General features: G+C 46.2%; 1 long non-coding RNA gene across 1 annotated transcript; it reads left to right on the plus strand.

Annotated features, from left to right (window-relative positions):
* Positions 1-8,478: 8,478 nt before the first annotated feature.
* On the plus strand, positions 8,479-13,746 carry LOC119372262 (uncharacterized). The gene is made up of 3 exons (XR_005179499.2): positions 8,479-8,775; positions 8,872-8,923; positions 13,563-13,746. It is a non-coding gene; the product is annotated as an uncharacterized LOC119372262 (long non-coding RNA).
* Positions 13,747-27,865: the final 14,119 nt, after the last annotated feature.

A 27,865-nucleotide genomic window follows, 5' to 3' on the forward strand; every position in this document is an offset into this window, starting at 1 on the left:
ACCGACTACCTCACCCGCTATGCCGAGACAATGGCCCTGCCCAAAGGCAATGCCGCCGAGGTGGCCAAGTTTTTCGTTGAGAACATCGTCCTGCGTCATGGCGCCCCAGAGGTCCTCATTACTGACAGAGGTACCGCCTTTACTGCGGAGCTAACTCAGGCGATCTTGAGATACAGCCAGACAAGTCACCACCAGACCACCGCCTACCACCCTCAGACCAATGGCCTCACAGAGCGTCTAAACAAGACCATCACCGACATGCTGGCCATGTACATCGACGTCGAGCACAAGAAGTGGGATGCCATCTTTCCGTACGTGACCTTCGCATACAACACGGCAATACAAGAAACCACGCAGCTACCACCGACGAAGACAATCTCGACGTCGCCACTCATTTGCAACATGCCGAAGAAGCTCGACAGCTCGCCCGCCTGCGTATCAGGAACCAGCAGAGGATCGACAGCCGTCACTGGGGCTCTTCGATTTTCCACTTCTGGCTACCCGCGGGCTGCCAGAGCCAGCCAGAGCGCGCTCGTTTTTCTCGGGTTGCTTCGACCCCCCCGCGGCGCACTTCCGGTTGGCGTTCGTTTTTCTCGGGTTGGACGGTTCTGACGACCCGCGGGGAGCCTGAGGGTCGCCAGAACCTTCCAGGACAATTTAGTCGTGGAAGCTCTCTGGAAGGTTTCGGGCTAGCAGACGCCGAAAAGAGACGATACGCGCTCGCCACCATCTTTGTGAGGACTCGACGGATTGCAATGCGGGCGCTTGCGGACTACACCTTTGCTTGTCCTTACGCTCGGGCCGCTCGGCGCCGTCCCGCCGTGCGAGATGGCGCGATTACGAGTGGCGGCGAGCATTTGGAGCTAATGTTTATTGCTTTTCTTATGTGTCCCGTGAAGTTTCCTTCCGTGAACAACACGGCGAACTGTCGCGTTCTAACCATTCTAACTGCGTCGTGCACATGTCCCAAAAGTTATGTACACGTTCGTACGAACGCATGGAGACCCCCTTCGAGTTTATTTTTTCGTAGTAGTATTCGATTGTGGTGTCGTGTGTGCTTTATGTGCATTTAGCTGAGACGATTGTGATCGAACTACCTATTTCGCTCCGTCGTATGTTTGCGCGCGTGAACCCCGTCAGAACTTAACTATTTCAACTAGCTAGGTCTTCGATGTTGATAAAATGCACTGATCGAATAAAAGCGATCGCGACATTGTTTTTTGTGTGATCCTCGTTGGTCGCGAACGGCGTGCGAGCGTACTTCGTATTATGTTATGCTACGACGCGTCGATGTGAAAAAACGAAGATGAATTCAGAAATGTACACATCATTTTGTTGCTTATTTCATCGTCGGCTCAAATAAAAGCTGAGCTAGTACATGAGATTTTTGGACTGCCACTTAGGACTGGAAAAGAGGCTCAGGCAACATCTGCCAAAACGAGTCGAAGACGCGTCACACAGAAGTTTATTTTAGATATAACGCGCACTCGTGGTACCCATATCGCCGCATGTCTCGAGTTATGACAAAACGCAAGCTGGTCAAGCGTGTGTGCGACGTAGTACGCGATAGATCCTCGAGCTCTTTTGGGGACACGATCACTTTCGCGAGATTTTCGCGTCGTGTTGTGCAGCGACTGTTACACGTACTAAGCAGACGTGAGCTGGTTAAGCCGTTAGCGGCGCGGTAGCTCACCTTGCATCGCTTTCGTGGCGCCGTGCGCCAGCTGGCTGTTTTGTTCGCGGGCGGGGCGAGTTGCACACGATTTTGCGAACGTACGTGATCGTATCCCAAATCCGTATGCTCGAGAATATCACTTCAGCTCTTCAGCAAACCTAGCCACATATTTTCAAGCGGGCAATGCAGAAAAACCAACGCGCACGCGGCGCAAAGTTTCGTTTGCTGCCACGGCGGTAGCGTTTGTTTACATTTACGCTGGCTGTCCCAGCGTTCGATTTTGTAATCTTGGGGCAGCTTCGGGTTGTCTCGGGCTTCCCACACATGTGACCAAGACGCTGCTTCCTGTCTCGACCGGAACTTGCTGGCTGACCCTCTGGCTATCTCTGGCTGCCAGAGAACTGCCAGAAGTCCGAAAATCGAAGAGCCCCACTATAATCTTTGGCGACGCCACACGGAATACCAGCCCGGTGACCCTATTTGGGTCTGGACTCCGATACGCCGACGTGGACTCAGTGAAAAACTTCTTCGGCGATACTTCGGGCCATACAAGGTGCTTCGACGTCTCGGCGCTCTAGACTACGAGATCATCTCAGACGGCATTACGAACTCCCAGCGAGGCCGTGCACGACCTGAAGTCATCCATGTCATGCGCCTTAAGCCGTGTTTTACGCGTTAGTGAACCTGTGGGCTCTACTTTTTGCTTTTCTATTGTAACTTATTTGCGTAGGCACTTGTTTTTACCCCTTCTATGTTCTGTCACAAGCATCGGGACGATGCTTTTTCAGAGGGGGGCAATGCCACGCGCGCTTCTTTTGCTATGTTTTTGTAACTTGTCCGTTGCACGTGTAATCGCTGTCTTGCGCGGACCGCACCAGAATGTCTGGGAACATTCCAGACTGTAGTAGATCATTTTGTCAAGATTGCGCACATGAGGTGAATAGTCAAGATTATTCCAGAGCTTGCGCGACCACCAGTGATAAGGCTGGAAAGTTCGATGCATGATGTGTAAAAGACAGCGCGTCCCAGCCATGATGAGTTTTATCGACGGCCGACGCTCTGTTTGCCGCTATCAGTGTACAGTGTGTATTGCTATAGTTTAACTTTCCGTTTCCCGGCCACAAGTTCGGCCAAATAAAGAGTGTCATCTTCGACACGCCGACTGCTGCCTTCGTCTACGTCATGACCACGTGACAGTATACAGTTAAAACTCAAACTAACAAAACCCAATTTTCAGTAGTTCCCAGTCTAAAGAAGAAATTTGTATACGCCGGCAGCTACTCGTAAGGTACAGTGTTGTTGTCAATCCGAACTAACAAAACTAACTTGGAACCAAAACCGATTTAAAAAGTTTTTCTGAAATTAATAAGTAAAAAGAAGCACTAATTTTCTGCCTTTTTTTTACACAGATGGCTGTTTTCTTCAAGCGTGGACACTAATGCTATGGTGTTAAAACACCTGTTGCCTATAGTCACAAGCCTGGATTTATTTTGACAAGGATACACGTTACTCACATGCACTCACATGCACAGTGGACTCAACAGTCGCGCTGTTACGTACCAGGTGGTACTACGGGTGGCGGTGGTTTATTCCCGTCAGTGCTCCCACAGGAACACTACTGTGTGCTTTCATTAATTCGTGATTTATGCGACAGATGACCCTGATCATCTCGCAACTTTCGTGCTCGCCCTGCTCGGAAAATCGTTGCATTCGTTCTTCCCTTGCATTTCGGCTGCATGTCATATTTCATGTGACTGTCTACCTGGCCTCCCTTGCCTGGACCACATACGTGAGGCTCAACGTTCGGTAAATCTGAACACACTTTTCTCACAAGGATGCGTGGGTTAGCAGCAAAAACAATGCTGTGGTAGATTTTGGGTGTGTCTGTTCAGTTTAAGTTTTCGAAGGACTGAAAAACCCCCTTCCCGATTTAACTAAGTAATTCGAACGTGGTGATGACTTTGTGGGATGCCGTGTAGATGGAAGGACGCATCCCAATATAAAACGTAACGACTGTTTATTAGCGTAGTAGCAGGAGCGGGGCGAGCATACTGACGCTGCGCTCAGTTGGGTAGCGAAGGAATGGGAGCTTCCGAGCTGGGCAGCTTGGGTTTATAGCCACCGTCGGTGACGCAAGCCTCCGATGATGCTGCGGTGGCGCTGTCCCTTATCGGAGGCGTAGTGCAGCATGCAGCCGTGTCACGCTGGGCTAGCTAGTGACGAGGTGGAGGCTGCGTCGGTTTGTGCGCAGTGTGTCGCCACAACTTCATTAAATTGAGTTCTAACTGTATAAGTGCGATAACTTTAGTCAGTATTTGAAACATTGTCATAGTACAGAAAAACAGAAATGCAGCTCCACTCAGAGTATCTACCAAATCTTTCCAAATTACCTGACTTTTCCATGATGATTCTAAGCAAATTACATGACTGGTAAGTCTGCTTGTAAAACTCTGTGCACTGGAAACAAACCCTCGAGTGGTTTCAAAAAAGATGGAGCACTCACGTAAACTGCAAGCCATGCCACTTTATTACATTGGCTGAAAGCATCCTTTACAATAAACAAAATATTTAAAAAACAATAACTGTATCTACAAACAGAAAAGCTGGTTTATTTGCATTGGCAATGGTTTTACTGTCAAAGATTCAAGCTCTTGCTGCACCATAGAGTCTTGAAGTCGTGTGTCTTCTATCAGCTTTAGCTTCTTATGATTCAATCTCGTTCACAAAAGCCAGTTATCTTCTTTCTTTCAACATCCGATAAGTCCAACTGTTCCTTCAATTTCCTCTCCATGTCTCCTTTCCATCCGATGCTGGCACTTCAAACCATGTCGATCATCTTGTCTGTTATGTCAACTTCTGCAACACCACCTCCTCTGGACACCTCATCGTACACTCCACGGAAGAATTTCAATATGAAAGGCAATGTGCCATCTTCACAAACAGCATTAGTTCAACAAGGTGTGGGTTCGAGCTAGGTGGTACTCCATGATCAACACTTCTTGCGCCCGTCTGTCTGTTTCGTCCGTTGTCTAAGGAATTTTTGCCCAAGAAGTGTTGAGCATTAGTTATTTATGAGAAATTTACCATAGTTACACCCACAGTGTCACTAAGAGCTCTCTTGTGCAATCAAACTTTCACAAACACAGGGGTGAGACGGCTGAAATTGATTTGGGAGCAGTTTTGAGCAGCAAAATTTCGATTTTGGAGCAGAAGAACCCTGATTTGGAGCAGTTAACGGAATTTTTTTATGTCATCTCAGGAGCTTGAAAAACAGATTTGTAGCAACTTGGGGGGACAAGTACATATTTAAGTTGGCCTAGGATAAACGTAACACAGAAGCAGCCTTTGGAGAATGTATCGCCAGTTATGAACTATACTACCTCTTTAAATACTATGCGACCTATCTAGCCCGGGCAAGAAACGCATGAAAAAGGTTCTGCAAACTAGGTTCACATCATAAAAATGTGAAAAAAGCAAAAAAAAAATGTGATTGCACAAGAATTGCAATTACATAGCAGTAGGCCTTTTTTAGCAGATTACTGCTTTGGCTTTTATTTCGATAGCAATTATATGGACATTCTGAACAGGTTTTTGCCGTCGGCATCGCAGTCATGTTCCGTACAAAGTCCAAATCGATAACATCCTGCGCGCATCATGTTTTACCCTTAGGTAAGAGCGTGCGAGCGAGGGCGACGAACGTGGCTGAGGCAGAGATGTAAAGAGCCGACCGTTCCCACTCATGCAGAGAGGAAACGCGCCGCCCCTCTTGAAGGAGCACGAAGGAACGCGAGGGGGGGGGGTGTCCCTCAAGCAGCAACTGTAGACTTTGACTTTAAGGGCGCGGTCGCGATCTCGGCTGGCATCACAAATGGCTCGTATGCCCTTCTAAGTGCTGTGATCTCAGCGCTTCTCTCCTTTGAGCAGCCGTATTCTCTTACACCAGCGTTTTGTAGTTACGCGAGATCGGATCCATAAGTGTTGGTTAGCTGCCAGCCTTACTTCGTATAATATTACAATTTGATGCTATCGCATTCATTGCTTCACTAGTGGTGGAACTGATTTTATTGCGATAGCTATTATATGGACACTCTTGGCTGATTTTTGCAGTCGCCGTCTGTCGACGCCGTCATGTCCCGGATATGTATATGTATGTGTATATATAAAAAAGGCACAAAGAAAAATAAAGCAGAAGAGAAAAGTTCTGAAGTACCGGACCGCGGATTTGAACCAGCAACCCCTCGCTCCCCAGCGTGCTGCGTTAGACAACTCAGCCACACGCCACGTATGCGCCGGCGAAATAACGGCGAGCTATTTATATACACCATGTACCGCTGGTGGTAAGCAAATCTCGGAGGAGCGTGAGCGTGTTTTCTATCACGCAACGCTCCTAATTTTCTTTCAATTTGAAAACTGCCCTTGAGTCACGCACGACAAAGTGGCCTTTTCTGTACCCACTCGTGATGAGGAAGAAAAAAAAAAAAAAAAAAGAACACCGGGAACACCTAGAGTCACTGTATATGCTACCTTTAGGTAGCAGAGTAGCGCATAGGTCCGGCTAGCAACCACAGCTATGCGGTGAAGTCGCACTTCGTTTTTGCAGGCGACATGCCTACCGTGTCGCCGGTTAGCCTGCCTGGCGTGTCGAAGACCGGCGATAAACATTGGCTGTCGATGGCTAGTGTTAATTCAGTTCGCTGCAGCGGCGGCGTCGAGAAATAAAAAAATTGGCCCAAGCGGCAGCTTCTCTGCAATGCATGGTTGCTAGCGGCGTTGGAAGACAGATGCGCAACTCTGCTACCTAAAGGTAGCATATACAGTAACTCTAGGAACACCTTGCATCAGACGCCCCTGTGTGGCTGGAGACGCACGGGGTAACTCCACGCGCCACAGTTTAAAAGAAAAAGAAATATCTAAGAGTGTCTGATTCTCGATTGTCGTCACTTGCAGACGCAGCGCTCCTAATTTTCTTTCATTTCGAATACTGCCCTTGAGATGCGCACGACAAAGTGGCCATTTTCTGTACCCACTCGGGATGTGGAAGGAAAAAAAAAAGACAAAGGACACCGGGCGCACCTTGCATCAGATGCCCCCTGTGGTAGGAGACGCAGAGGGTCACTCCATGCGCCACAGTTTAAAAGAAGAAGAAATATCTAAGAGCGTCTAAATTCTAAATTTCCCCACTTATTAACCGCCGGTTTCATGGCCAATCCCCCGTAGTGGGTAAGAGCCAAGAATTAAGGGTCAAGCAAGCAAGCGTCTGATTCTCCATTGTCGACACTTGCAGCGTGTTGATCAAGCACATAGGGGTAACAACTGTGACAGTTGTTAGTTCACGCTTGCCCTGTGCATGCCTGTGCATTCATTTAGGGCGTCCTTCTTTGTGCTTCAGCAGCACACTGCAAGTATCGAGCTGCTTCTGGTTCTTCGTGTGACATTTCGATTTCTTGCTATCGCATTCATTGCTTCGCCCTTGCGGCGAAACTGTGATTTTTTTTTTTGTAGATCTGCTTATTTAGCTTTTCAAGCTTTTCCAGAGCTTCCTGTAGGTCAGTGTTTGTAAGGAGGACATCACAATAAGCGCCTTCAGCTCGGCCGCGCAGTTGGCGTAGCGTCAAACCTACTGCACGCTTTGAACAGGCGAGAACAAAGGCACGCTACCGCCGTTCGCTGCCCCCTCGTGCGGAACCGCCTTTGAGAGCGCGGCGCGGGCGCCAAGATACCTCGCCGCATTTACTATCTCATAAAGCTATCTCGCACTGACTATCGCGTACGGTACTGCGAGCATAGCGCCGTTGTAAGCATATTTCACACTTACACGAAGGCGCTTCGCATCAGTCCGCTGCCAGCTTCGGCGTGAAAAACCGCCAGAGCATCTCAGAGACGCGCCGTATGCAGGAAGCTAGTTGTCGCCGCGTTGATGCAACAAGGGTGATGCCTCTCCCGTGCACGGTATGGGTCGTAACGGTACAAACACTCCCACAGCAAATGCGCGCGTAGGTGACCACACGCAGCAGCGTCGACGTGAATACCATTGTGACCGGAGGAGCACGCTATGCACAATGAAGAAACTGAGAGCCATTCCCACTACACATGCCACTTGATAGCGCCAGAAGACACAGCCTAGCGAGAAGCAGCAGCACGCTCGGGGCACGGCAGAACATTTTTGGGGCGCCATGTATATTTACAACAACTCAGAGGAGGTTATGGCGGCATCATGGGAGCCCTCGTTAGAAAGGTGCATAGAAGCACGGTTGGGCGCGTCTATGCGTTTTGCGAACGTCTCATTTTCTTGGTATCCCAGTCGCTGCTATAGGTGCAAATTGGAAAATCATGTTGTCAACTCTGCCTTTTTTCCCAACGAAGCTGACGTGGGCATAGAAATTCTGGCTTTCGAGGCTGTTTTGGAGCAGTTCGGCGCAATTTTTGCGATTTTCATGCTTTTGGAGCAGCTTGGCGCAGGAAAGCGGAATTGTATCAAAAATGCGCAATATGCGCAGCTGTCTCACCCCTGCAAACGCACTTTTGCAGTGCTGGTCAAGCACGCTTGCATGTATGACTGACCTCTGTAGTTTAGATGAACTTGTTGTTGGGCAAGTTGGTGCATCTTAACAAAAAGTAAAACCCTGTGCAACCGCACAACCCACACATGAGCACAGTTTGTGTGTCTGGTATATGTGTTTTTGTGTTTTTTCTGTGGTGGCACAGAGGAATTTGTCATGCTGCAACAGACGGTGGGGCAGCACCATTGCCGTATCAGGAGGCAACAGTTTCCTCAATTCCGTGGAGGAATCATGGAGGTCGGTGCATTCCTTTCGTTTACGTACTCTTCGATAGACACGATGCTCAAAAATAATCACAGATTTAATAATACGATTTCAAGAAACCGAAATGAGATGTATAGCTGCAGTTATGCCATGCTACCCTTGAAACCCGAGCTACCAGCAATAAGTGTATAGCTGAGGACATTTTCTGTTTCATTGCCACTGAATAAGCTTGACATGGCCTGGCGAGCCTCTGCTGATGGTACTTCTAGCCTATCCAGCATGCTTTCAAGCTGAGCCGAGATTATGACCAAGACAAGGATGCACAAACTTATCGGCGTGAGTAACGTCGTGCTTGGGATTTGAGAGATGCTCTGTGATCTGTAGAAGCAACAGTTATGCACTGTCTCTTTTTTTTTTAACGCTTCTGCTTAGGTGTTCACTGTCACTGCAGCCAAAGGAGCGATTTTTCAAGCTCTGATAAAAGGTAAAGATTATTTCCATGACGGTCACACAGACTGCTGTCAGTTTCCATGACCTGGCCAGGTTTTTCAGAAATTCCATGACTAGTCCCTGACATTTCGAGATGTGTCCAAATTTCCTGACTTTTCCAGGTTGGTAGACACACTGTCCACTATTGTGAAACCTGAGGAAGTGCGTAGCACTAGGCACCCAACAATTCCCGTTGCGCTGTTATAGGTAGCATGCACTGAGCCTTGATCCGCAAGGTGGCAACACCATCGCCGTGCCATCTTGGAGGTCTGTTCGTATACGCCGTCCGTGCGTAGGCGTGCAGGAGGTGTTACGGAGGTCTCTAGTCATTTGTGCCGTACGGATCTCTGACACAGCACGTGCGGAGAGTGCGTGGACCGTCAAAATGGCAACCCCACCGCTAGCGCTCCTCGCAGATGACGTCAAGTGCATACCCCCTATTGTTATTGATGCTAACAATTGTTGTTGTTGCAATGTGGGTATTATGGTATCGTGAGGTTTTAATGTTATGTGCTGAGCAGTAATGTGTAATGACGATTAAATGCTGTTATAGTATGGTTGTATTGTTGCTGGTGTTGTTGCACACAGGAAAGGTAGTTGAGTTATTCTGGCGCATTTGACATTGCGCGGCAGCTACCTTCTCACGCACCATGGTTGAATTAGTCTGGTGCTGTAGAAGTTTCACTTGTGCTTGCTTTACCTTGAGTTTAGGATCGGCTTGCCTGCACTAACGAGCCGCAGCGGTCCTAGCTTTAACGATGCCGGGGTTCTGTTGTCATCCCTTACGTTCTGCAGCTGCTCACTGGGAGTTCACATGGAGAGGCAGTGGCTGTTGTTGCTCTTGTCAAGTGGCGGCTGCTTGTGAGCCTTCACCTTAGAATTTGTCTGGCGTCGACGCTGTCTTGCGCGAGCCAGCGCTCGCTGACGCTCGATGCACTCTTGCACAGCTGGATCCATACGGAGAATTTAGGTGGAAATGTGAGGAGTGGTTTATAAAGGTTCCGTGCAGGTGCGGTTGCAACACAGCACGTGCTAATTGGCCGCCAGAGTAGGTGCCAGTGGGAGGAGCCATCGCGCACTTGGCGAGACGGCGGCGCTCTCTCTTGTGCAACGCCGGAGTCACTCACATGTTTCCAAAATGTTTTTACTGTGTTAAGTTAATTACAGCAATTACTTCTTTGTAACTTCTGTTAATTATATTATTTTAAAACTGGTTCTTTCATTTTAACGTGATTTTGAGCATTGCTAGCCTTGTTATGGCCTTCACTGAGCTCTTTACTGTGAGCGTGACTACGCCACATGAGATGTATGGATGGACGACAAGCCGGGCCCCTAAAGTGCGCCGCACTTCAAATCATCATGTGGATGCCGTTTTTTAGTCCTTGAAAAACGTGCGACAGGCTCTTGAAATTCCTTGAATATCCTTGAATTTTCTTCTTTGAAACCTGTATGAACCCTGCGGGCCCTAATTGTTGCTTGCGAGAGGTAAAGCCACATCGGCGAGGCATCTAGCAAGGGCTCTGTGTACCAGCCACATGGCTTTACCAAGATTTCTTGTCTACCAATGGTTGTGCCACAAATAGCAACTCGTTAATGCATTTAGCTGGGCTAGTTGGTACTGATTGAATGCTTCCATATTACTAGCGAACACACACAAGGACTACAGAGAAAGATACAGGACAACCGCTAGAGGTGATTCGCTCCGTGGAATTCATGCGCAACGGTTGCGTCGTCCACGATGCCTAGTCTTCTCCGCCTCTCGCCGATCGTCATGCCGTGATGGTTGCCTCGTCCGCCAAGCCGTGTACCTCTCACCGATCAAGGTTCGCCTTTCCGTGATGTACCCGTGCCCCTGGCCGATCGTGGCCCCGTCCCTGAACTCTGTTGACCGGACACCCCACTCTTTCCTATTATTCTTTTAACCCCTCCTTATCTTCCCCCTGAGAACTACTGCTGAGGTGTCACCCCAGAGATAGACAGTTGCGGGGCTCGTTATTTTTCTTCCCTTCCTGTTTTTTTTTTTTTATTATTAAGAATCACTACCCCCTCCTCCCCCCCCAACCGCTAGACTTCAACTGAGTTGAAGTCTAGCGGTTGTCTGCTGTATACATGCTCTGGCTAGAATAGTTGGACTTTTATTTGTTTCGTTGCCGTGTGATTGTGTGCTTGCCTAGCACGACACTTTGCAAATATTGCATACTATATTTCTCTGGTCTTTCATAAATGCGAGTATAGGGAGGGCAGAAAACCTTTATATGTAATGTGTATCCCATATAAAGACAGCAGCTGCTGTGAGGTACATGGTTCCTTGACTCAGCAGCCTGATTCTTTGGGATAAATGGTGTTCAAGATATCTTGTATAAAAAGGAAATGTCACATCGAGAGAGTGAATGAATGTTAAAGCAAATCTGGGAAAGAAATAAAATATTATTGGCTGATTTGCAAAACTTCATGTCATTTAATTCTAGTTAAATGAAAATTTTATACTTGTTTTTGTTCTAGACACTTGTTTGCAGTAAAAAAATGCCTCATGATTTTCCTCACAAACAGCTGATCTCGAACGTTAGGTGCTTGATGCTCTATTAGGCAAGCGTCTCGTTATGGCAGACTCCATGCCTTCAGGTAGTATGCAAGGGACTTTTGGTCAGCTACCAGCTCGTAAAGAGCTCACGTGCTACATAACGCTAGCAGGCAGAACAAGAGTGTTCCACACTCGCCATCATGACTACGAGAGGGGTGATTAACACTCCCAAGTACCCGTTAAAGTGGACGGGAGGATGACTGCCGCCGTAGCTGAATTGATAGAGCATCGGACGCGTTATTCGAAGGTTGCAGGTTCGGTCCCTGCCAGTGACAAGTTATCTTTTCGTCCAGTTTACTTTCTTCACATTTGCATCATAATTACTATAAATAACATCCCCTATACTCTCCTGGGCTTGATTGTCTATTTCTCATTAATGTTGCATCTAACACCCCCCCCCCCCCCCAAAAAAAAAGCCGGTAAAATTCATCTTTTGTTCTATTAGGTTTCTAATCCATGCACATGTTTATTTCCTTGTGAATAAATCTTATTGGTAACCACTTTCTAATACAAAAACGTAATGTACAGTATATTTTTGGTGGAAGTGTGGACAAAATTAGGCAGCAAGCAGACCAAATTACGCAGTCTTCCACTCCAGTGCGAACCACCAGAAGATAAGTAAACTTAATTACATTGTGTATGACACGGTGCCGATCCCGACTGCGGCGGTTAAACACTAGAGGCCTGTGTACTATGTGTTATCAGTGCACATTAAAGAACCCCATGCAGCGAAATTCTATGGAGCTATCCACGATGGCATGCATCAGTCATGATCATGTTGCACTGTTGGCCATAAAACCCCGGAAATTATCAGCAAGTGGTCTTTTGTTAAACATTTGTTACCCTTACTAGAATTTTTTATTCTATGTAAATGGCGACCAGCATGTTTGATTCAGTCACCAGTTAATGGACTTTGTATAATTTTGCAGCACACCTAGGGTAGTTGTCAATCCCTTTAAGGAATGCGTGGATTTATTTTCTGCCTGAGAGTGAACCTACTGGAGACTGGCTATTAATACAAACATTTAGACTTGAGAGTCCGTGATGGTGTAAAACCCCTGCCTCATGGCTTCTTTGGTTTTGTGAGGGTTTGCGCTAGGGCTTCCACTGTGTTTGCTGAGCCAGTCTTGGGTGAGGCGCAGGTAGATAAACTGTTAGCGGCCATCCATATCTTCTTTCTCTCATTCCTCAAAGAGGCATATCCACCAACCTACCATATTTTCCTGAATGTAACGCGAGTTTTTTTTTCCGTATTTTTGCTACTAAAGTCAACCCTCGTGTTGCAATCGAATACCGAAATTCTATTTTTTCTTCCTGGACGCAATGAAAAGTCACCCGTCACGTTACAATCCAGTAAATACGGTATGTATTCTTATAAAGATTTACAGGGAAATTCTTCCCCCTTCCCAGAAAACTGGTCCCCCAGCTTTGGGGACGTTAAAGGGAGGACACTAAAGAGCAAAGCGATTTTTCTCATATTAGTAAAGTACTCTTTCACGATACCAAAAACACCAAGCTTGCTGTGAGAAGACGCTTAGTAAGCGAGAAAATAAGCGAAAACAAAATGTGGGTGGCGACGCCACCTTGAAGTTTCCGCACCATTCGCTGTGACATCACGTTTTTGACGGCGGCTACCCTACTATGTAGTTCCTAATCAGTAAAAATGAAGTACATTGTCCTCTGAGGGGGCCATGGACTTAACATAGCAAGTTTGCTGTAATTTGTTGAGCCAATGGCGCCAAAATACGATAAATACACTTTGAAATCCGTGACGTCACGCGGGGAGATTTCAGTGCGAAATTTGAAAATGAAACTTTGAACTTGATTTTGTCCTCTATTAGTAAACCTATGATGGCGAAATTAACGACATTAGAGTTCTCGGAGCACAATTTATCGATCTAAACCGATTCATTGTTTCTCTTTAGTGTCCCTTTGAACTTTGCCCTTCCTTGGTAACGAGACAATGATCTCAACACGAGGCGCCCTATTGCAGGGCGGCACAACAGTTTAGTCTACGTTCTAAAGCTGTCAATGCATCCATTTCTTGCTACAGTGAAACCTAGCTCCCAACAAACGTGGCCAGCAGATCACTGACGAGGAAGAGGAGGCTCAAGTAACACTCCTCAACGAAGCTTGGCGGGCTCAGCTGCTGAGGCCTGTGGAGCCCTGGACTGGGAACCTCACCGACATGCTTCTCCAACCTCTTTCCTTTTACAATAAATAATTCTCAGTTAATACTTGAAGTCATATGCCATAACCAAACGTGCAAATGGTTCAGCCAATTTAATATAGTTGTCACTGACACATGCACTTTTGATTGCAATCGGGGCCGATCCGGATCGGACTTCTTGAGCGCGATTAGCAAGTTGGTCGCTGCTACGCGGTGCAGCCTGAGCCAGGTTAAGTTTGGCATGGGCATCAGCCAAATCGTGATGCACGAATTGTGATAGTTTTTGATCGCAATTAAATGTGACCGTGTAGCAGCTCCTTATCCGGATCGAGCCTAATCCAGATCAGCCCTGATCGCGATCAAAAGTGCCCATGCGACACCGGTATAAGACGCACATGATGCTTGCAGAGGATGAACATTCCAGATGTCTTGTGGTTGGATTATGTCCAGTGTGACAAAAGCTCATTAATGAACAATGATTCCTATTGAAGCCCTTGTCTTGTATAGAATTTGCCACACAACTTAGGTTACAAATTAGGGTGCCCTACGATGTCCATGACTGAACCCCCCCCCCCCCAAAAAAAAAACATCAGTATTGAGTGACATGACTACACAGGTGAAATTAACGAGACACTACGTGCTTCATATGCATAAATAAAATTTCACTTGCAAACTATTTTCTGTTGTTGCAATAGTCGTCCTGCTACAGCATCTGCTGTACCAGCCCAAACAAATAATGTTATATTGATTTGGCAGGCTGGAACTAGACCTCACTATGCTAGTTCAACCAATAATACAGCAGTTTATATAAGTGTGATGGCACGGCAGAGGTTTGTGGACTGCAGTAATGTAAATGCTATGCGAGTCCTTAGACTGGAGTCATAGAAGTGCCTTGTATTTATTGGTTGCTGTTGTGGTTGTAAACTACTGAATTTCAAACTTCAATGTCACGTAGCTGCCAATTTTCTTCTGTAAATATTTATTGCCATGTACTACCTGTTAGCCATACGCATGCACTTGCAAAAATGTAAATACTTTCCGTAAGCCTGTTTATCTCATAAGCATTCTTTTTGAAAACTCGCCAGACATATGTCTTAAGCAGTTAGCAGTCTCAATATGGACAGGTGTCAAAGAAGTTCATGATAAAACGGTGCCCTATTCAAGGTGAGCAAATGCATGGAGAAACTGAATCCTCTTGCCAGACATCTGTCTTAAGCAGTTAGCAGTCTTAATATGGACAGGTGTGACAAAGATGTTCATGATAAAACGGTGCCCTGTTCAAGGTGAGCAAATGCATGGAGAAACTGAATCCTATAGATAGCTTGCACGTGACGTCCTGGACGCAGCTTCTGAATATATTGGCACTCCACGATGGCAGCTTTGATGACAAACAGGTTGCGGTTAACCTGCTTCAATGTGATAATGACGAGGCAAGAACGCCTCTGTGCATGAATAAAGAACGGACCTGCATGCGGTGCTTTGATAACATTAATGTGACACTGCAAACACCGTGTCCCCCCATGCTGGTACTCCAACACGGCACTGCGGTTTCAGTGACGCCCCTGCAAGCCATCTATTGTCTTTCCATTGCAGATCCTGCATTGATTTCAGTTAAAACATCTGAGCTACAAATGACGAAGACTGGCACAAGAAAATATGCCTTTTTGCTGCTAGTGTTGTGCTAATGCTCTGGTTTTCTTAATAAAAAGCGCACAACTTAACCAAATTATGGGGCAGTTGCCTATGCTGTCCTTATTTGCGCTAAGAGAGCACTTGCGGCCACTTTGCACATATATTAGACGCACGCACAACATCATGTCGGCGAATTCAGGAGACTGCAGACTGGGTGCCTGGGCATCCACAAAACGCTCCCGCGCACGTATAGAGCTCAACACCCTTGTCAAGAACGCTGCAGCGCCGCATTTATCTTTGAAACTTTATTCATTCCATCATTTGGGATGCTGAGGGCTGGGGTCAAAAAGCCTCTTCACGGGCACGACTAGGACCACGACCCCGTACAATTTCAGACTGCATAAACGGCGTTTACTGATAATGCGTGGCTTGAGGTAACCCTAATCTATTTGGACGAATGCAGCGCGATTTAGACGAAGTCAGGAGAGACATGTAAACACACACGACTCGCCCAAGTCAAGGTAGTATTGGAACCCAAATTTAAGCATGCGCAGCTACGAGTGATGCACGACTAGATTGGGCTATTTCAAACCAGACTTCATCGCTAGACGCCACGTGTGCAGTCCCGAACTTGCCGCTCAAGCGTTCGCGTGTTGAGCTCTGTACAACTTTGCAATATTTTACTAATATCGCGCGAGCGTTGACCCCTAGTGCCTAATATATGCAAGAAGTAACGAGATTTCCTGCATGATGCGCAAGCGCAGAGAGCACACCCATGTGCAAGCGCCGTATGCAGCGCTATTTGCTAAGTGATTCGTGCACGCTATCAGCCTTATTTGTGCGATCACATCTTCAGAAAGCCGGTGTGACGCTGATCGTCGTATCGCTGATCTCGTTGCTTCTCTCCAATATCAAAATCTACCGTATCGTAGCGTCGACGCTCGCGCGATATTATTACAAAATTGCACGGGTGTAGGGATAATGATCAGTAACCATAGTTATCTCATACTTTCCGCTATGCATGCAGAACCATCACAGACCGTACAACACACAGTGCAAGAGAACATTTCGAGTAGCAAGAACGTACAGTCAATACTTACTTGTGTATGCACGAAAGCTAGCGCAGTTGCTGCGGTTCCGCTTGGTACTGACGGAGACACAGGCCTCTTGATTTACCGACATCAACAACTTTTTGAGCACGCGCACATTGTTAATAGCAAGTTGGATACATCGATAAACCCATGGCTGTTGAGCTCGCAGCGATTTCTTCGCCGCCGCAGTGGTCCATATTGTAGTGCATGGAATGCAAGTCAACAGTAGTCACATAATGGCAGTGAATAACAGTTAAACAGTTCAATGGCGTAGACCGCACCGCAGCAATTACTATAATTCTCATCAAACCCCGCAATTGCATTACCCGCGCTCCGCTGCGGCGCCACGGTCGCGTACGAGCAGCGATGGCGATGGGGCTGGACTAGAACAAACAGCAAGATATGCATTTTTTTTTTCTGCTTAGCCGCAGTGCAGTTCTCTTATGCAGTTAAACATGCACAATGTTTTCAATGGCTTGAAAAGAGGGTGTAAATCGGTGCAGCAACGTAAGAAACGGTTGAGAAGGTCTACTTGTGCACTTTTTACACGTTGAGGCACTCTCCCAGCGACAGGAACGCTTCAATGAGCAAAACATTACAGTAATAACTGTACATGCTCATCCGCAAAAAAATGTCGCATGAAAAAGCAAGTTATCAAATCATGCACCGCATATGAGACAGCGCACAATCCGTTTTCTTTTTTACTACCTCCGTCTTTGGCACTGCTTGAACAATATCACGCGAGAAAAGCTCGCGGTTTACAATTTTTCCGTTCGGGGCCAAAGTAACGTGATAAATAGTTTTGAACAACGATTACCAGTAGTCGTTAGAGGTACCGGCGCTCGCAATTATAAGACGCGTCCGCGAATGTACTATTACGAAACCCTTTTTCCACTCATAGTGCACTTCATTGCACGACACTGCTGTAACGCAGCGAAGTAAACTTCTGCAGCGCAGCGCGCAGTCTTTTTTTTTCCCCCGCGAAAGCAAAACAAGCTGTTGCATGCGTCACACTTCGTCTACTAGGTACCACTTTACGCTGCAGTACGACGCGCAAATGATCACTTGTGTGCTAGTTCCTGATCGTAAAATAACAGCGCAAAAGACGACGGACGAACACAGAGACAAACGAGCGCTCTGTGTGTTCGTCCGTCGTCTTTGGCGCTGTTATTTTACGATCGTGAACAACCAACTAGCCCGATTTACCGCCATCATGCTAGTCCGCAAGAGCGACTTATATGAACATAAGTGATTTACTTGCACTTAACAAAACCATCGGTGCATGTTGCCGCAAGCAAAAGTAAACAGGGGGAGGTGGGTTCAAACCCTTCCCGAATTTTTTTCAATTTAGCCACTATATTTATGCAATATATGCACGCACGAAAATGCATAAAGTGCACAGCTACGGATGAGTCGGAGTTCTAAAGTTCAGGAATTCGTAACACCCACTGAATTGAGTGCGATCCGGGAATGGTACGAGAAATAAACTTTCTCGGTGCATTTAAGGGGTCAAGAAAGGCTGCAGTAACCAGGAATTATTGTCAGAACTTCACTTACACCGAAACCTCACATTGAATGGTGTCACCATCCGTAAATTGAAGGAAACCAGAGGGATGCACACGTACACAATTCACTTCAACTATTTACTTCTTGAACGAACATGATAATGAATACACACAAAAAGCACTGCCCACTATATTACATGATTCGACATCGCTAATAAAGAGTCCAAATCACAGCCTAATGTCGCGGCACGTAAAGAAGTCCAAATTTACTTTCGTTTGTGTCGGTCGCCGTCCGGGGTTGCACTTGTGAGACGTCCCCCCCTTGCTATCGACCGCCAAAGAGGGGGAAGCCAAGTCCCTTTACTCGACCAACGCTAAGGTCGCCACTATCTACTCTCGCTCACACCTCTTGGCTATGCGTCTCAACAACTTCTACTCGAAAAGGATTCGTGCTGGGGCCGGGAAGGAAGAGAGGCAACGAGCTTCCCTTGTTTACAAACAAATTATTTAATAGTAATTATGACTGACATACAAACAGGCTCTCCGCACACGCCACACAATGTCATAACAAAAGAATACAACACTCGCGACAACATTGCAGAATACAGGATAGATATCAATGACAATAAAACCACACGATTAGCACGAGAGCGCGAAGATAATTAGTCAAACTGCGCAACGTCCCAACTCGCTGCTTCCCGCTTCGCTAAGTTCGTGAATATATAAAAAGGGTGTAGCTCATCTCACAAGTGAGTCCATGATGTCGCAGGCCTAGGGGCTCGTTGTTCGGGTCGAGGCTCGTGAGTTGTCTTCCGGGTCGTGGTCCACTCCTTCTAGCTACTCTCAACTGAAATCCCCACTGTGCAATCCCCACGGTGCAAAAGTTTTCCTCTCACTTCAACGAGGATGAAACTCTGCCTTCACTTTCACCTGCAACAATGCATCGCATGCTGAGGAAGATAGGTTCTCGGTTTAAGAAACGGTCTCGCAACGCCCTCCTTATTGAGGCAACTCACATAGTTCAGTGCCGATGCAAGTACTTATGGCAAATAGAAGAATTGCGGCGGCAAGTACAGCCAATTGTCTACACTGATGAAACATGGGTTAACGTAGGGCACACAACAGATAAGGTGTGGGTTGACGAGAGTGTCAAAACTGCGGAACAAGCAAAAAAGGCTGGACTTTCAGTTGGCCTGAAGAACCCGAGTGCAAGGGAGCCCGATTGATCGTGATGCGCTGCGGAAACGAGAATGGCTTTGTGCAAGGTGCCGGAGAAATATATCAAGCAAAAAAGGGCACAGGAGACTATCACGAAGGGATGAACGGCCCCCACTATGAAAAATGGTTCGAAGAAACTCTACTACCACGCCTTCCTCCGAACAGCGCGATTGTCCTTGACAATGCGCCGTATCACTCCGTGAGGCAAGAAAAGGTCCCCTGCATGAGTAACCTCAAAAGGAAAATGCAGGCATGGCTTTCAGAAAAGGGGGTTCCGTGGAGTGACAATATGGTAAAGGCAGAGCTGATGAAGCTTATTCAGACTGTGAAAGTAGATGGCAACTCATATCGTGTTGACTGTATTGCTGCTGCAGCCGGACACCTCGTTTTAAGGCTACCGCCGTATCACTGCCAGCTCAATCCCATAGAGCTGGTGTGGAGTAATATGAAGCGTTTTGTGGCTTCTGCGAACCGGGCAATTAAAATGGAAGCGCTGAAGAAACACGTTGCAGAGGCCATAGCACAAGTAAGTCCGCAGAAGTGGAAGAACTATGTTAAACATGTGGTTGAGGAAGAAGAGAAGATAAAGCATCAAGGAATTATACCAGCCGAAAACAGACGAACACAGGAAATGGTGACTTTCACCGTTTCCTGTCATCGAGAAAATGGCACGTGAAATACTTGAGGCCTTTCACATTGCGATGAAGGGCGAAGCATGTTGTAGTGATAGCTCTGCGGCATTGCACAGAATGGAAGAAGATTTCCTACAATCTTTTTTGTAACCTCGAGAAGGAAGTGAGGATGCGAAGATGACACACAGTAATAGCATGCCATGTTTTGTGTTATGCCTATATGGTTAGTTCGGTTGATGTAAAGAGCAACAGTGATATGACCATGTGACCGCATGAGTGTATATATTTGAGCCTCGCTTTGGTGATTAAAAGAGTTGGTAGTCTAGCCACTTTCCTGTCTCCTTCACCGTTTCCTGTGTTCGTCTGTTTTCGGCTGGTATAATTCCTTGATGCAATGCACCAACTAGCCCAACAACGAGTTCTACAAGATGAAGCAAATGAACCACATCATTGACGATGTAGTAGGCAACCAACAAGCAGTCGTAGTCAATTTAGGGGAGGACACAACTGAGGAGGAGGAGGACAGTATGGACGATGAACAGTTCGAATGGCGGTGACTTATAAAAGTTGAAAAAACTTTCCCGTAACATTTTCTTTACCAGTTACGCAATAAACACTGCAGCACGATTTTACGTTGAAAAGCATGTTTTGTTTATTCACTTATTGCTCAACTGAGGGCACGCACAGTACGTTACGCATTGAAGCACCCACAAACTGTAACGGGAACTAAATATTGAGCTGTCGGGTTGTCAGTATCAAGCTACTTTCGGCAGTACCATAACTGAGCCTTAGTGACTTTAGTTGGAAGATATAATGTTACACACTTCGCGAATGCTGTAATATACGTAACGTTAAAATAGCCACACTACGTGTAGATAGGGGTGAGGGGAGTTATTAGCCTTATTTATTTATTTATTAACATTTTCTGGCGTGAAAACAACCTATGTCAACTGTGGAGAGCAAGTACCGAAAAAGCAGGTGAGCCGACGCCAAAGAGACGCCCTGCAGACGACGCAACACGGATGAATAGATCTCGAGGGGCTTTCGAGTTTCCCATTGGCTAAGACGCCCTGCAGCTTCCACAGTGCTGAGATGAGTATAGATGGTTCGGAGGAAGGTGCGCTGCACGCCAGGCTCTCCGGTGTCAACGATGTACCACCAGAAGACCTTTATCTGTCACACTTTCCTCTCACAGTGCTCTTGGATAGAGCGTCCTCTTTATAATGGGGCGGTAACGTGCGCAACCAGGCTCGAAAAAAAAAAAAAAAAAGACGCGCCGTTGCTACAGCCGTCCCATTCGGTGCGTTTGCAACAGAAGTGTAACTTTGTCAACGCTTTAACCAGCGCTTTAACACACCGCAAGGTGGTGCTTTTAGCCGCTCATAGCATCCATCCATATCGAAAAGTAGCTCTCCGACGTTTGCCTGGCTCTCGCACCGCGTTCCCCGCTCGCCCTGTGAGAATTAACGGCCAGGCTAGAGGGATGACACGACGCGCGTAGCGTTCCTCTTCGCGTTTCACGACGCTTTGAAGGAATGCATATCGAGTATCAGTGTTTACTATGCGCTTGTTGATGCCATCTTTGCACGGGATTCACCATATGCGGTGTCCGGGTATATAATGACAATTTCACCTACCGCAATGGTTAAATCTTGATCTTGGGCGTTAGTCGTCGGTACGGAGATGTGCCACTAGGCGTTAACGTGAGGGCGTTCACATCAAGCGGTGCTATATCTGCCAAACAAGCTCTCATATACCAATGCACTATAAACAACCAACTACATCGGTGACAACATGTTTCACTTTCATGTTATCCCGATTCCTATGACAGAGGGATCAGCCATCTTTTTTTGTTATTTATAGCGGCTCTCCGGCCGCCATCTTGAATTTCGGTTCGGGACCGAGCAAGCACCCCCCTCCTAAATCTGGTCGAATTATCCTTCGCCGCATGGGGGAGCGCTTGCTCGGCATTTTACGGTAGTTTTTTTTGCCTCAAAGAATGTGTTCATGCTATGAAAATATACCAACATATTGTTTCGCGCCCCTGAATAATAATAATAAACAAATAAATAACAAATTTGCCCCGCAGAATTGTACTCTAAAACAAGCAAAAAACAGCTCCAATACTGTGAAACCTAACGAAGTGTGTAGCACGGGCACTCACTAATTCCTGTTCATAGAGTTTCCGCTGCTCTGTTTACGAAACTGTGGATAATGTCAATGTTTGAGGTAAGCATGTAGGGTTTCCCTTGCATGAGTAGAATCTTGTTAGGGAGATTTGCTAACTCGGTGTGTGACACGCGCAGTACTTTTTACAGCGAAAGCTGTTATGAGATCGTTTCACCGGCCGTTTTTGGCGCCGTAGTTGTCCGCCGCCGGTGTTCGTAACCGCTATCGCACGAAATAAGAAAAAAATATCCAGGATGGAACAGGGTTCGAACCTGGGCCCTCTGCATGGGAGCCCAGTATTTTACCTCAGAGCCATGCCGGTGCTTCGGAAAAAGACCCTATAGAGGCTTCATGTCGAGAAGGAACCACATTAACATATGTAATATAGCATGGTAGAAGAGCAAAATAACTACCAGGCGTCACACAACGCAAATCCTGTAACCAGGTGTCACACAATGTGAATTGCGTAATGAGTGGGTTGTTGAATGCGTCCAACCCATTACAAAGCACTCTGCCATAATTCTTCATCGTCACCAGGCACAGCATCAACAAAGTGCAAATAAGGCCTTACAGGTGTTTGGCGAATACCACGGTTCTCCGCAGAATGACGAATAATGTCATAGTTGCTGCTTGCCTTCTTCAAAAAAATTATGATGATTTATAGCGTAGTGGGTTCCTCCCAAGTGCACTTGTATTGGTTGCCAAGGAACCCCATAGGGCCCCCATGATCTATTTCCTCAGGGTCTCAATAAAGTTCTTTCCTTCTCTCTCTCTCTTTCTCACATTAACGTATTTTATAGAGCGTGGTGGGAGAGTGAAATAGTGACCGGGCATCACACAATGCGAATTGTGTAACTAGTTGGTCATTTAAAGCTTCAAACCCATTACACAGGGCTGAGCTGTAATTCTTCGTCATCAGTCGTCCTCCGGCGCGTGCTAATCGCGCGCAATGAAGGACCTCAATAAAGTTATCCATCCATCCATCCGTCGTCGCATCAACAAAGTGCACATAAAAATGCCTTTCAGATGTGAAGCTGGTTCCTCGCTTCTCCGCAAAGTGATGTAAAGTGGCGTAGTCAGTGCTTCCCAGCTTCACAAAAATTATGAATCATGGAGTAGTAGGTATCTTGCTATTGTACTAGGTATTAGCAGCCCCAAGTGAGTTTACAACGGGCTCTAGAAATGCCGCTCTTCCAGCTTTCGCTGTGACTGTGCTGCGCTTTCCGCGCAGGCCTGGCTGAGATACGTGTCGTCTGCAGCAACCGCCGCCGGGTTGTTTCCCCCTTCTGACGAAGTGACGAAGGTAGCAGAGAAGCGCTGGTCAGGGGAGCGATTGCGCGCTTTGCGAGGCAGTAGCGCACTCTCTTGAGAAGCGTGGGTGTCAGTCGCATGTTCTCAAAGTGTTTTAGCAATTCTAAGTTAATTATTGCGATAACTTCTTGATTATTTCTGTTAATGACATTATTTTAGACATTGTTTGTTTACTCGAATCCAATTTTGAGCATTGCTAGCCTTGCTTTAGCCCTGTATTTAACACTTGATCTTGAGCGTGATTACGCCACATGAGGTCTACGGATGGACAACAAGGCGGGCCCCTAAAGTGCTACGCACTTAATAAATAAAAGACTTTGCTGTCGTCTTGCTGGGGGCGCGGCAGTTGCATGCCACGTCACTGCAGGCAATGCAATGAAAGGGTGGAGCAAGCGTTCATACACCCTGAAGAACTACAACATAAGGATAAACACTGATAATTGCAAGTTGTTCCTACAGTGAGTAAGATACCTAGGCCATGAAGTTGACAAGAATGATTACCACTACAGACAAAGTAGCAGTCACAAAGCAATTGTTGAGTCTGGACAACTTAACTCAACTGAAAGCCTTTTTGGGGTTGATTAATTTCTACTCAACACTTTTGCCTAAACTAGATATGGTTCAAGAACCCCTGCATGGCTTGTTGCGTAGAGAAACAGCATGACATTGGTCGCATCAGTCTCATGGTGCACTTAGGGCTTCTAAAGAAATTCTGACCAATGAGAGTGCGCTTGAGCTGTATACTGTCAAAAAAAAAAAAAAAGAGATATGGCGAATGTGTGATGCAATGGAATACATTCTTGGTGGGTGCTGATTTATCCCATGTAGTGGATGGAAAGGAGATGCCAACTGCATCTGTGTCACGGTCACTGTCACATACTGAATGCAGTTATGGCCAGGTAAAAAAAAAGAAATAACCTTTCAGCACTGCGTATGGTGTGAAAAAATTTCACTACCACTTGTATGGTTGAGCTTTTAATGTACTAACAGACCATGAACCCCTAACTACGCTTTTCGACCTGAAAGAAACTGTGCAGCACTTCATGAAGTGTACAAATTCAACACAGCTACCACATCTGGCTCTGTGCAAAATGTGCAAACACCTATCATTAGGGTGCACCTTGACTTTGGCAAGAAAGAAGGGAAATTGTTCCTTTTTGATGTGTACAGCAAGTGGTTGTAAGTTAAAGTGTGTAGCTCAACAATGGCCATCATGACAGTTGCAGTAATTAGGTCTCTGTTTGCAGCACATGGTCTGCCTTTAGAAGTGCTATTACATTCCAGGCCACAATTTCATGCAGATGGGTTCCAAGACTTCTTGAACGTGCAATATGTAAAGTACACATTCAACCCTCCATACCACCTGCAGTCCAATAGGGTAGCTGGGCGCGCTGTACAGACTACAAAGACAGCACTGCTCAAGCTGTTGCTGGAGGACAGAGAAAAAGGCAGTACAAGGACCTTGCAGCACAGAATACATAACTTTCTCATGCTAGTGAATAATGCCACACACATTCACCAGGACGACATTGACAGAATTGTGGCAATTGTAAACCAGATTTTCTCTGTCAATCTGACAAGGGCCATGACCAAAGAAGAAAGGGTGAAACAATAAGCTGATAAGCGCAAAAGGAAGCCGCAATAATCTGTAGCTAGTGGCCTTGGGCTGGTCCATGCCATGTGAGATGAACCGGTGAAGTGGCTGCCTGGAAAAGTTAAGCAAGTGGAGTCTCCAACTGCTTATCTGGCTGTTATTAGAAACAAAATGAGTTTTGTACATGCAGACAATTTAGACATTCTGTGCTTGACAAGGGAAACCAACATAACAGGGAAATTTGCTTGCCATTCACATTCGAGGCCACCTCTCCTTCGCTGCCTGTTGATCAGCTAGAGCCTCAAGTTTAACCAATCTGATACCACAAACACAGAGCAACCGCGAAAGGCTGCCTCCTGCACAGTAAGGCTACACCTGCTTCTGATCTAGCACAGATGTAAGTGTTGCATTCATAAGCGCGTCTACCAGGGGGGCGCTAGCCCCCCCTTTGAGAAAAGTTAGTGGGGCGGAGCCCCCTACTTTAAAAAGTGGTCACTGTATGCTACACACTGGGAAACCAACAACTAAGACAGCAATCATTCAACACGGCAATCACGTAATCATATAATGAAATTTGTCCGACGCTTCTGCTGTGAGGATTGTCCTCCGTGTCTCAGGACTACGCACCGTAGGCTCTCAAGGTGCAGGCCGCTAATCGGTGACGTAGCCAGGGGGGGACACACCGGGCCCGTGCCCCCCACCCCGAAAATTTTTATTTCCATGGGATACAGAGCAAAAAATGACACTCGACCCCATTTATCCGCCCAGACCCAATGTCGGATCTAGGAGGTGCCCCCACCCCTGAAAAAAATTTCTGCCTATGCCACTGCCGCTAATGCGATGCTTTCACCCATTGCAGAGGAGGCTACCGCTAAGCAGGGGCGCTATAATGTAGGAGCACTCTGTCATGCTTTTGTTCGGCTCTGCCTAGCCTAAGTTTACATCATCGACAATGCAGATATGGGAGGAAACCAGTAAACATTTTGTGGACCGATCAAATATTGTTCCTGTTTCAGGGAATTTATTTTCTTTATTCGAAAAAGAATAGCTTTGAGCTGCATTGAGTCAATGAATGTGCAGAAGTGTTGAGTGTTTTAGTTGGGCCGAACTAGAAGAGCTAGAAAAGATTTCTGCTTTAGTCTCTGATTAACCTTCTTCACCTTGCTTATCATACGGTAGCTTGCAGCAATCACAGAGGCTTGCAAGGTGACAAATAAGGTAGGTGACTAGAGCGATTGGGATCCCCACTTTCAAGCTTACCCCTCACTGACCTACCGGACCAGGGAGATGGTCAGTGTCCACGGTTTTCTGGACCAAGGAGATTGAATTGGAAGTCGGGATAGTTGGGTTTATTCATCTTGAACTACCTTGTACAGCGCAACATACAACTTGGACTGCAAAGAAGCGCATACACTCAGAGCTCTAGGTTTGTCTATCTCTCTTTTTCTGAGCAAGGATGAGTTCACAGAGTTCTATACATGTAGAAACAGCTCAACGTCGTTATACTGCATCTCAAAATATTATGATACTCATATGAATCCATCTCACCAACCGCTATAAGTAGCCGCTGCCAATGTGATCGGCGGGCAGCCTTCCTGAATTACGTTCAGAATGAGACACTGTCCGGTCATTCCAAAAAAGTTTAGCTTTTGTTCAGCATAGTAATGCTCTGTTTAGTGTGCACACATCATTTTAACTCTGCAAGATTTCACAGGTTTGTGACGTCGCATACCAAGCAGGTGATTTTATGACACACCAAAAATTTTTGACGAATGGCGAAGAACCAAAGGCCAAAACTATGCTGCACTAAAAATAGTGTATTATCTTAATTTTTTACGCAGTCGTGTATAAGTCGTCATTACGCGATGGATAATTTTCGCCTCATATGTTGCATCACGTTACAAGCAGGTGCTGTGTGCGTAACCCAGAAAATTTCGACCAGTCATAAACAGCTGACAACCAATGCGGAGTATTTTAACGTTATAATCACCCACATTTCTTCAAAGACGATTCACGCTTACACCGTTTGCATAGGTGTGTCTACTTGGAGTGGCCAAGAAATGTTGCAAATACAAATACTACAAATAGGAGTATAAAGTATGTACTATGCCTCAGTACCACAAGTTCTTACTTTTTAAAAGATAATTCATGGTTGACAAGTTAGCAATAATAGTAATAATAGTCAAGTAATAATGCATTAGAAGCGCTATTCCAACTAGGGGCAAACAAGGTAAAATATAATATACGCAAACCTGAATATGTGAAGGAAAGAGTAGCACTGATTATGGAAAAGAAAAGGTGCAGTTACTATTACCTATATTAAAAACGCAATTTTAGTGAGCAGCTTTTAGACATTAACGAAACTTCATTGAATGATAGAAATCTATACTATTGGGAAGGCTGCCATCGAGATAATTGTATTCATGCATAAAGTTATGTGGTGAACGTATAAAAAATGTTGCTTGTAACACTATGACGTGCATAACATGCGTATGGTTGTCCCAGTGTATGCCACATATAACCGTACTTCTTCTATAATGTTATGAAACACTGCTAAGCAAATTCTATCTCTGTATATGATATATCACATCAAATTGAGTGCGACTTTCCCTATATATATATATATGTATGTATCAGGGGCGTAGCCAGGGAGGTGGCTTATGGGGCTTCAGCCACCCCCCTCCCCTCCAAAAGCTTTTCATACTGCCATGTACCGCCGACCAAAACAGCCACCTACGCCACAAGTCATCCCGGATTTTTCTAGAATTCCTTTTCACAGTTGAAAAGACATTCTGTTGCAGATATTACTGACCCTGGAGGTTTTATCTGGCTGTGCAGCGCATTACCGTCAGAAATACTTTAAAAACAGAGGGTGTAGCGATACGCTGATTAACGAGCTCCGCTCTCCCAAGCTGAGCCCTGCTACGCGAAGAAGTAACTATTGTTGACGAACTGAACGCTCGGGATTAAGCTGTAGATACGGTATTGTGAATACACCTTTGCGGGGGGACTCTTAAACATGAAAGCATTATAC

The sequence above is a fragment of the Rhipicephalus sanguineus genome, chromosome 10 (genome assembly GCF_013339695.2).
Source record: "Rhipicephalus sanguineus isolate Rsan-2018 chromosome 10, BIME_Rsan_1.4, whole genome shotgun sequence".
NCBI lineage: Eukaryota > Metazoa > Arthropoda > Arachnida > Ixodida > Ixodidae > Rhipicephalus > Rhipicephalus sanguineus.